Source organism: Montipora capricornis, chromosome 13 (genome assembly GCF_036669925.1).
Source record: "Montipora capricornis isolate CH-2021 chromosome 13, ASM3666992v2, whole genome shotgun sequence".
NCBI lineage: Eukaryota > Metazoa > Cnidaria > Anthozoa > Scleractinia > Acroporidae > Montipora > Montipora capricornis.
Genome location: NC_090895.1, coordinates 686,664 through 698,552, shown reverse-complemented (window position 1 = coordinate 698,552; position 11,889 = coordinate 686,664). Strand labels below are relative to the sequence as shown.

Genomic DNA, 11,889 nt, shown 5'->3' with positions numbered 1-11,889 from the left:
ATGCACACGGATTTCAATAAGCGTCACGAAGTGTCCCCTTGCTCTTCTCGCCAACATCAACATCACTTGAATGTGTCTCAGAATACAGACAATTTATGTCACAAAGTGTCCCCCAAATGCTGCTCTTTAAGTAAAGATTAACTACTGCATTTACACAAAGCTAAAAATAACGCTAGGCTGTATCCTTACCTTATTGTTGAAAATAGGTAGCAAATGCTTAGACTTTAAGGGACACTTTGTGTTGAATGTCAAAATTGGGCCTGCATCTAATTAGGGTGATATGGAACTTTCCAGTCTGTATGTTTTAGAAAGGAAAACTCGCAGTTCTTAAGTAGAGAACCGAGTTGTATTCGTATTTGCAAACAACACAATACAAGCGCGTAGGAAAATATTTTGGGCGTTAAGACAAGGTGATTAAGGTCGAATTACCACCGCAAAGATTGGATGGATGACCATTTCAGCGGTTAGCCTTGTGGCAGAGCGAAATGATATGAGGAATTGTCGCTTGTTGAGGTTATATGGGATTTGGAGTGCTATGCCTTTATAGTGGAGTCATAACAACGAGAAATGCGAATAACTAAGCTGAATGAAGCGCGCTCATTAATTCCAAAGGGATCGAGAACGTCAAGTTGGAAAATAAATTTTTCTTCCAGGACTTTTCGGCTTTTGGAAATCTTTAAATGCGAGCTCCTGATTCAAAAACTCCTCCGTTTTATGGAACAAACATGGACAAAATTTCAGGACCAAAATGAACGCACAAAATCGCCGACGCAAATTTCCCTTTCGTAAACGGTCGTTGCCATTTCTCATAACGGTCGATGCCATTTGAAACGGTCGATGCCATTTAAACGGTCAACTACACACTTCACTTCAAAAAAAATTAAAAGAAACAAACTAAGAAAAAGTAAAAAAAAGGAAAAAAAAAAAATTTATAAAAGAAAAACTGGAGAAAAAAAAGAGTCCGAACTCGGGTTCTTAGCCCTCACCCTAAACAGAACCCTAACCCGAACCCTTACTCATATGACCAGCGAGAAACAACTCCCAGTAACCGCAACCTTTTGAAGTTCTTAGACCTAATGAGTGTAATTCAGAGCTAAAAAATGGCATCGACCGTTTCAAATGGCAACGACCGTTTACGAAAGGGAAATAAGCATCGCCGACCACATCACATTTAATTCCATTAATGTCATCCACTGAATAGCCAGTACACTATGCAAAAACGTCTACACAGGTGCAACAAGGAGAAAACTAGCCGACCTCTTCAGCGAATCGTGATTATGAAAACAAATCACAAAGATGCAGCAAAACCCATTACACGCCATTAAAACCTCCTGAACTTCTACACGAATAACATGATGGTCTGCGGTTTTTTCCTACACCAAGGAAACACAGAAAGCCGCAAAAGCCTGCGTTGCAGGCGTTGTCGGGGAATGGGAAGGGGAGGACTGAAAAACCCGGCTTCTTCCTCAATTAACAAGTAGTCTCGGAATCGGAGGCCTTGTACCCCAGCATCATTGCTGTGGAGCCAGGAAAACAACAAGACGTGAACCCAACATTAATATGGCGGAAAAGTGGGAAAAAGGATCAACAACCGAAATTCCTATGCGATATAAAAAATGGTTTAACTCCGTCGTTACTTTACGGTGGTAGTATCTTTCACTCTCCCGGCCACAGTTTCTCAGACAACTAACCCCTTCTTCACACACTGAGGTGGTAGATCATCATAAGCGCTAATATCATAGTAAATGAGAGCCAAATCGAGTGAATGAATTCCGCTTTATGTTCTGTTTAACTCTTTGACTCCCAGAAGAGATGGGTATGTAAATTCTCTTTACAGTTTCTATGAAATGTCAGTCAAGCTTGTATTGAGAATGAACATCGTTATCAGCTAAAGAGGTTTCAAATCGATCTTAATGTAACACCAAGTTGTCATGACTGTCCAACAAAAAACTATGGCACGAATTGGGAAAATGAACGTTTAGATCGTGGAATAAAATTCAAGGGTTTATGTTGATAAAAGGCAGTCCCGAATCACAAAGTGATTAAACTCTTTTCTTATGCAAACAGCTCTCAATATAAACTGAATTATTGAAAAATGAACCCATATAAAATGAATGGCGAAGGTTCAATGGGGATACTGAATAAATCATTAAAAATGGATGAAAAGAGGGCACAAATACCAATCATAATTCAAACGAAAATGTTTAACTAACTAAGGTGTGACTCCAGTACAGTTATGAAACTTACCCTTAAATCTCGGCCAATACATGAGCCACCTCAAATATCGACTTTCAGATAGGCATCCGTTAAGATACAAGTAGAGTACAACAGAGCCTGCCATCTTGCGTTTTATTTTTCCTTTTAACAGAAATAATAAGAAGTTTCTGTCCTATACCAAATACTTGAGAAAGTTCTAATGAACCATGAAAGTTTTGAAGCTGTAACTGAATCGTACACTGCTGTGTCCACACCAAGTAAACCGATTTAGCCACGCGTGGCTTATAAAATAACCAGACTTTTTCTTACCTTCTATGACTTACAGACGAAAACATATTTAACTCTTGACGTGCTGAACAAAACGAGGCCTCGACTTTGAAAATAAAAATAACTTTCACCCGCTTTTTACGAAGGCACGCGTGTAAATGATTTGAAGAATTGTGCATGCACGGACTTCACGAGCCAAATTCGACATTCCCTCGTGCCACTAACAAAGGAAGTATGCCACTGACTTTGGCGTTTTCGAGGCCGCTTGATCTGCGTATTGAATACTATGACATTATCATGAGGCCTATGCAAAAAGGAATAATTTCTTTGCAGATATTTTTGTATTGTTTGTGCTTCTTCATAAAAAGCGTATGTTCCTTGCGTTCCTTTTTGGGTTGAACGAGGTATCAAATTATTTGTCCGCTATTCATTTGGACCTATTTGGTACCCGCTAATAATCCCAAAGACTTGATAACAAAAACGGGCATCCAGTAATAGCTTTATCCTTTAAATCTGTGCCTATGACTATCAGAGTCTCACACGCCATCACTACCAGAGGAAGGGTCAAGACAGAGTCTTTCTGCCTTTAACAAGATCCTGCATAACATAAGCATATAACTAAAGATTATACTTAAACTTTTTTAAAGTGCATTTCATATCTCTTGTACCACAAGGTAAGATGTACAATCAAAACGAAGAGAGACCCTTCACTTAATTTTGCTGACCCAAACAAAAAAGCCCATGCATGTAACGTTCCTCACCCGAGGAGCGTTACGTGACTTTGACCGGAACCACTAAGAAGGAACTAGAATTCACTAAGCGTTGACAACGTTACAGCACGCGATGGATAAATAGAAAGAATCGTCATCAAGGCGTAACGAGCCCATCATGTGTTGGTCACGTGTTTAACGCATTTGAGGTCAAGAAAGAAATCTGGGTCAACCAGCTTTTTGTCCCTTATTGTAGGCTACACCGAAGCAGCAAACTCATTCATTCCTGATAAGATATGAAAGCTTTCTTGTCCCAAAGAACTCGCCTATTATTCTACACAAACACCCAACAACTGTCCGTATATTATTAATTATAAGCCACAACGTAAGCGATGGACTATACAAACATATAACTTTAATTTAGAGACATCTACTTTGGACTCGTCTTCCCTGGCACAAGAGAAGAAGGCGTTTAGCGATACCGGGGTTGTTTTCCCAATGCAAACTCCGTAGATCAAGTACAGTTGTTTTCTACAAATCTTTGGGTAGTGGTTGGCAAATTTACAAAGGCGAAAGTTCTCTAGCTGTTATTGCATGAAAAACTCTCCTTGATGGTCCGTCGTTCCATCGACATTTTCAACTCTTCTTGCTTCTTCTTGCATGCTTTTTTAGATCTTTAAGATCGCAACCGATTCACAGTGATCCTGAAAGGAAATTAAAGCTCTCGTTAAATAAAACGAACAAACAAAAACTAAAAAGGAGCTTTCGATTGCGAGATATTTCTACACTGCTCCATGCACTGCCCTCTCTACTTAACAAGTCTCTGCACTCAATCGGCGACAAAATTAGTTGAGACAGTTGCCAACAGAGCACACTGGCAACGACACAGTCATTGTTTGAAAAGAAAACTTGTCCAGAAAGTACGTTTCCGGGATACCCCTCCCTCCCCCACCCTAATCAATGTTGTACCGCTGTCGACAAGGCTCGTAGAAAACAGAAAAACACAACATTGTCCCGGGGGTGCGGGGGAGGGGTCCATTTGCGCCGCCGAGCTTGAAATCGACTCTAAAGGATAAGAGTGTCTCAACAATTTTGACGCCGATTGACTGGTAAAACATTAATTTTTTGGTTCGCTATACTCTCTCCTTCAAAGTCACTGTTTTAAGCTGTGTTATGCTTCGCCGAAACACGTTTTTTATTGGGTCGTTCACACCAGATGTCGGTGTGAAACACGTTTCATGCATGGTTGTGTAACTTATGCTGTTTCATTACACTCGCATATTTTTTTTACATTTCAGCTGTATATTGGAGCTGGAAACTTCTGTAACAGTTGCATTTATTCTTTGGTTTAGTGTTGATTTTCTAGCCGTTCGGAGGAGGGGGGCTATGCAGCGTTTAATGAGGAGGCGGCATTTGTGCTTTCTTCGTTAGAAGATATTCCGTTTTCCACAAGCTCATTTGCAACAATCGCCGATAATTGCCGTTATATTTCTTTGTCGGCCCATATTGCAACTAGACATTTAGCCTCCTAATAGCCTCAATTTTGGTTCTTTTGGGCAGTTGCCTCCTCTCGCATCAATCCGCCATTTTGAACGTGTTTGGTCGGATCATGATTGAAACTACCTCGCGAGGTTGTTTCAATCATGCTTAGAATAATCATGTTTCAACAATGATTCGCGCTAGGCACTGTCTGATGAGAACACTTTTCATAACGAAACATGTTTCATTCGTGACTAATCATGTTTCGGCCTAGTGTGAACACAGTATTAGAGGCACCTAAAAGTTGTAATTTGATCTACGACCAAGCAAAGAAGTGGAACGAGCCTAATACCGGGTTGACGTCATAGACTGCTTTGCATTGTGATAGTTCTTTGAAAACAGCAGGTTGTTTATCTGTCCAGAAGTGTGTGCCATTTCCTGTTCGTGGAATTAGCACAGAGAGGAAAATAAATTGAATATTCATTTTGCGACCTGATAGTTTTTTTCTCTTCTGAGGAACTGCAGATTTGGATTTATTTGGTTAGTGCAGATGACAACGACTGGAGACAAATAATGGAAGAACGTTGTCTTTTCCGATGAAAGACAGATGGAGAGGTAAAAGCAACCGTGTCAATATTTGGCTAAAGGATGTCGATAAGTTCAACACGAACCAACATTTGTGAGGATGCTGATCAAGTTGGATCGTATTAGAAGTAACATACCAATAACGAGTGGGAATGTTTCATCCGAGGTTCCAAACACTAAGAAACAGATGAAAGCACGACGCCGAAGGCAGAGTACTTACTGCTTCGAATTTCAAAACACGAAGCACGAGTTCTTGGTTCAATTCTCGAACAACTGGCCTTTCGTTTTGTTTTTCTTTCTAGAGACGGCAGAGAAAAATTATAAGAGACTTGGATATCGTATCTAAATCTCTAAAAGGTTTCATCAACTTTTCTACTGGGCCACGTATGAAAACACATCTACGAGATGTGGTGGTATACATCCTGTGATTGGTCGACTGGGTTGGTGAATTATTAATGATTTTGAGAAAGCTTTTTAAATCCATCCCTGATCACTTGGACCATGGTAATAAACCGAAGGGCCATCCCACTAACTAATGAGGTGAATACAAACTTGGATTGAAGAAAGTGCGCGCAGAAAACAAAACGTACGCCGGTATATTCAATTCTAGGAGGAACAGGCTCTATCGAAACAAGTTTTGGTTAAAACCTGGTTGTACATGACTTGTGTTCCAACTGCCATTTTTAATAAAACAGCGTCACAGTGCTCCGTGTCAGTTTTTTAGTGCTAATGTTCACATGGTTTAATGATTACCTCATGCAATTAAGGACGGTGCCTACTATTGTTATTGCCCATACGTTCTGCGCATCTCGAGATATTCGGGTTTCCTATCGATGATGCTTACCAATACAGTGATATTTTTGCGCGGTTTAAAACTATCCGGAGAAAGTAGATCTTAGTAAGTACTCTTTAATAGTATCCAAAAAGAAAATTGAGGGTAGCCTTGCATTTTTGAGAGACATACATTGCTTCGTAATTTAAAGCTTTTTACAAATATTATTCATCAATTATCTTTGAAAAATGCGTGGTTAGCCCCAATTTTCTTTTCGGATTTCAATAAGACTTCTTAAGATCTACATTTGCTGCATAAACATAAACCGGGGCAAAAATACCTTTGAATTTGTAGGCAACCTCATTAGAGCATACGGGTCACATTTGTGGCTCCCCGTCTAATTATTACGGGTCTGATTTAACGGATGAGGACAGTTGATATGTTTAACATAACGATATTTCTTACTTTTTTTCGAATAATATGGGATGAGGACAATTCTTGATCTCTAAGATAACGATCTTCCTTTTCATTAGATTTTTTCTAGATTACGGATGCCCGCTTCAAATATCTTAATTGATAATCGACCAGAATTTTAACCCTAAAATTAACAGAAAAGTTCGCACTTACATTATCTTGTGAGAATGGCAGTAAATTGCCAAACTGTCCATCACCCTCCCCAGGGGTACCAGGATTGTGATCATTCTGATTATCCTACAGACAACACAAGCACACGTACACGTCAGTTACATTGTACATCAAACGTTACATGTATAAAATTTCGCTCATTAACACTTCCCTCCTTAAAGACAGTCTTCTTTAAAATCAAATTAAATCGTTTCATTTAGTGATATAAAAATCCAACTTTCAACAACACAATAAACATGAAGACGAGCTCTACGTTACGGAAAGCTATGTACAAGAACAAAAGAGTGGTCGGGTATTCTGCAGTTTACCTGAAGATGAAGCCATCAACAACAAGAAAGAGGAGATCCAAGCAATGGAGCTGCCATTTTTAGAAACTTACGAGCAAATAACAGGAAATGAAGCTACATGCAATTTTTTGCACAAAACAGAAGCAGCAAATTGACAAGAAAGTTACTGTATATATAAATAACTTAGGAAGGCCATCCATATCAGGGTTTGAATCTGAAACAAAAATGTTACTTTACAATCATCAATGATTGATCATTACAGAAGTACCTCAAAATTCTCCGTCTTGTTTGAAAATAAAACAAGGATGAAAGTGCAGGTTGTTTCACAGTAACAGTCAAATCAGGTCAGGCAGGAAACGGTCAACAACATCAAGGTCCACTCAAAAAATGTCCCCATTTAAACCCTTTGCTGACCCAAGAGTGGCATTTCTAGATTTCACTCTGTCTAATGCCAGACAGCTTTCCTCGTCAATGGGGCCCCCCTCGGGCAGGAAAGGGTTAACACATTGATTATTTGAAAGTCCAGGGGTTTCAATAGAATTTTAAATAAGCAGCTGGTTTGAGTAGAGTAACAGATTGTATCAACCTCCACCACATTGAGTTTTTTGAATGTTTAAGGGGGGGGGGGGGGGGGTGGCACTTAACTACAGAAAGACAATGGTTGCTAAGGAAGGTTTTTAGTCAAAGAGCCCTACAAAAAGGTTGCATGGATGGTTCTATGAAGAATCTTTTTCAATCATGGAAATCTGACATCACTTCAATCAGAAGGTGCCATGCATTTCAGTGAAAAACAGGTAAAAGCTCCCAGGAAACGAAAGGAAGAGGCGGTTTTTTCACCATATGGCAACCATCCCATCATTTTTCGTGAACTGTAGCATGGAATTTCTAATTGGACAAAAACAAATGGAACTCTTATTTTGAAAAGTGTATCAAAGGAGGGCCTTGTGACATCATAATTTTTTTGAGAAATAATTTGTAAAATCCATTTTGTGTCAGGATGTTCTCATACTGTTGTGTTAAAAATTTGTGAAGAACAGTTAACTCGCTGAGTTTTTAGGCATTCTCTGTTTTGATCATATGATTTACCAAATATGGTTGTAAGTCGAACTATACAAAAGTAACAATACTTCATCAAGATTCCTAGCCTGAGCATAGTTAAGCCAGTAAGCTAGTGATTAATTCCTTGGAACATTCTTTTAAGGATGGTGCCTGCTATTGTTATTGCACATACGTCCTGCACATTTCCAGATACTCTGATTTCCTATTGGTATCACTAATGCAGGGATATTTTTGTGCCCCTTAAAACTATGCGGAGGAAGCCACACTTAGCAAGTGCTCTTGGTATCCAAAAAAAAAAAAAAATGGGGGGTAACCATGCATTTTTCGGAGATAATTAAGCTTCAATTTGGAAAGGAACACAATACAGTGCTTCGTATTTTAAAGCTCTTAACAAATATTCTTGATCAATTATCTTTGAATTTAAATGCCTGGTTCCCCTCAATTTTCTTTTTAGATTTCTATAACACTCAATTCAGCCTGTTTGGCTGTCACAGAGGGGACATGCACAAATGACCATGGTAAATCTATCTTGAGAGGAAATCTAGTAAAAACTGTCCGGACATTTACTTATTTACTTAGACTGTTGAAGTTAATGATTTCTCCCTGATTTTGTCTGAAGAAAGAGATCAAAGCCTATGTCCAAAATTGAATTGTCCCCTCTGTGACAAAAATAGGGATAAAAATTATTATCTCTTCAAAGCAATTGGTAATAATTGTACAAAATTCTGTGAACAGTTGAAGTACATGTATGGGCTGACAAACTTACAAGGTGTGGAGGAGTTCTTCTATTTCTCTTTTCTTAGGATAGGTGTGAAAACTTTCAATGTCACGGAGGGGATCTTTTTGTCACAGAGGGGACTGTTCTGTCACAGAGGGGACATTTTTTGTGAACAAAAAATTGTCACGGAGGGGATCTTTTTGTCACAGAGGGGACTTTTTTGACACGGAAGGGACTTTACTGTCCAGAACGGACATATATTTCTTGGAGGAAGAATTATTATTTTGAAAGAGAAATTACTGCTATTGAAGATAAACTGTTTTAATCATCCATAATCTCCTCACATAAAGAACAATAATACTTAACTTAGCCAAAATGTGCAGTTAATCAGTGGAAATATTGGATTTATTAAGTTCTCATGAATTATTCGTAATAAAGAGCAGTTGTTGAGCAGTTCAAAATGAGTTCAAGCAAAGAGAGGACAAAGAAATACTGTACAGGGAAAGACTGAGGGAAAATGAAGAAAAGTATGAGGTGGTTAAAAAGAAGGACAGAGAAAGAAAGAAAAACGATTATTTGAAGAAGAAAGCCAATCAGCCTGAAGTTTTGAGAGCCAGAGAAGAAAAGAAGGCAAAGGAAAAAAAATAGCAGACTTGATCAAGAAAACAGGCAAAACTTGTAGTCAAGTAAGCCCTCAGACGTTTGGAAAAGCACTCAGTAGAGCAAAGAAGCACCTGCTAAAATGCCCTGAAAGAAAAGTGCAAGTGTTAGCAAAGATTGTTCAAGATCTTTCCCCAAGAAAACGGAAGGCGGTCGTGGATTTGTGTGACAACAACTTTAAGCGAAGAAAAGAGTACAGCAAGGACAGAAAGAAAAGATGTGATGCTCTCACTGATGATGAGATACAACAGGTGCAGAATTTCTATTTAAGAGAGGACATCAGCAGAATGCTTCCAGGGAAGAAAGATTATGTGTCTGTCAAACTAGTTGATGGTAAAAGGGAACACAGGCAAAAGAGGTTGCTATTGTTTAAAATTGGAGAAGTGCATGAGCTTTTCAAGGAAGAAAGCAATGTTCAGATTGGCAAATCCAAGTTTGCAGAACTCCGGCCACCCCATGGCAGGTCATACCATCATCTGCATTTGACCGTGAAGTATGCATTTGTAAGTATCATGGAGTTCAGGTAGGGAGGTATTACGCAGTTGACTATGTAACCACCTTCTATTTTGGAAGAGTGATTTCTGTAGCAGACAGCTTTGTTGAAGTTAAATTCTTGCACAGCAAAGGCTCCACCACCTATGACTGGCCAAGAACTGATGATGTGGACAGGGTACACTGTAGTTGCATTTTTCATGGTTCTGTCTTACTTGTGGGCAATCACCCTTTTACTATTTCAACTCAGCGTGAGGTTGAGAAAGTGCACCTTTTCATTAGAAAGCAGCACAAACTTTAAGCAGTGCATGCTAATAAAGAAACTTGGACGAGTGGTAACATGAAACTGTCTGAAAAATATGCTGGAAGTAATCTTGTACAAAATTTTATCACATTAGCCATTGCTAGTAAAACTACACCAATCATACAAGTCATGTTTGTACACAACATGGAAGATCTGCATAGGTCCATTAATTTATATTCTACTAGCATGGTAAAATGTACACTGACATTTGCTTTCATAGAACAGTGTACATCATATACAATTGACTGTATTGCAAGTTATGTTCAGAAGTTGTTCTTGCCTTTTTTGACCTACGGCACTTTCATTCAATGAACAACTTACATTCAAAATCATCTTACATGATTGTACTGGTAGTTACATCTGTACATGCATAAATGAGGTCAATACTTTCAGGAAAAAAAATTATCACCTCAATTCTGTGTTCAGTCATTGTTGAGAGAGAGAGACTTTTAAAATTATTGATGTATCTGAGCTGTCTGTATTTTCAGATTATACATGACTTTATAAGACTTCATGGAAGTTGCAGATCGAAAAGTGTCTTGTTTTTGTTAGCACACGGTCTTAATGAGCCTTTTACAGTACAGTGTTGTCTTTTTCAATTGCCTAGCTTGTTAGAACCTAATATTTCTAAATAAAGTAAAACAAAAATAATCAGAAAGTGACCCTGTTTGAGAAGGAATGCATTATTAAAAGAGTGTGCAACATTTTTACAGATACATGTATATATAATACACCTCTAGAAGGTTTTGGATATAACACTAGACAAGTCTAGTATCATTGTTTTACTTAAACACTTTGCTACAGAGAAGATTGCAGGGTGGCTATTAATGACCGCTATCTATTAGACAAGAGGTACCCTCCGTGACAGTCCCCTCTGTGACAATAACCGTGATCATTCATTATTACATGTATCTGTGCTGTATCAGAGAGCAAGAATGTCTTTTCCATCAATGCAGTTTAATTGTTGATTAACATAAAAATCAAATGTGCACTTAAGTGTTGTTGCTGCTGGTTTACATTCACAGGATTTTTAGCCTAGTTTTTAAATTTCAATTTTCTTCCAAATTGGTTTTCTGGTCCCCTCTGTGACAGATTGAATAAAGGACTAAATCTTGCCAGATGTGGCAGAAATAATTTTGAAAGGATTTGATAAAGAAGAGTGACATCAGTTATTTAATCATTACAAGTCCACAGTGAATTAACTAAACTAAATTTGGCAAAAGGAGCTATTTATGGTATTGTTTTCTGAGATGTCCCCTCTGTGGCATGCAAAATATTGTGGAATTACCCTAAAGTTCGACAAGATACATGTGCGAATTTAACACAAAGATCTCAATCGTTGATGTTAGCCCAGGTGTCAGCTGAAGTTAAGCCCCTCCGAATGAGGTTAGTACTTGGATGGGGGACCGCTGCGAAGTCCCCGTGACGGACATCAGTAATTCGTTTTTTTTTTTAAACTTGATTTCATTTTTTATTTTGTAAAGCCGTTGAAAGCTATTTTCTCATTTTCTTTCTACGTCAAAACGGCTGAACAAACCGGTTCCCAAGAAATATTGGAGTATTCGTGCTTTGCAAAATACTTCTAATGAAGTATTCGTTCTGTGCAAAATACCGTAATGTTCACAGTGGAAAACACAAGTATAAGTACAAAGAAAGATCTTAGACTAGAAATAGCGTAGAAAAGTCTTCTTGCC

At 38.5% G+C, this 11,889-nt stretch overlaps 1 protein-coding gene across 5 annotated transcripts in view; it reads right to left on the bottom strand.

Annotated features, from left to right (window-relative positions):
* Nucleotides 1-3,253: 3,253 nt before the first annotated feature.
* Nucleotides 3,254-11,889, bottom strand: part of LOC138028654 (AP-1 complex subunit mu-1-like) — a 24,125-nt gene continuing 15,489 nt past the window's right edge. For 2 of the 5 annotated variants that reach the window (XM_068876257.1, XM_068876258.1), the window contains 2 exons: nucleotides 6,658-6,741; nucleotides 3,254-3,898 (listed from right to left, as the gene is read on the bottom strand). The gene's annotated coding sequence lies outside the window, so the exon portion shown is untranslated. The remainder of the gene's footprint in view (nucleotides 3,899-6,657; nucleotides 6,742-11,889) is intronic. The other 3 variants (XM_068876255.1, XM_068876254.1, XM_068876256.1) reach the window with 2 other exon arrangements.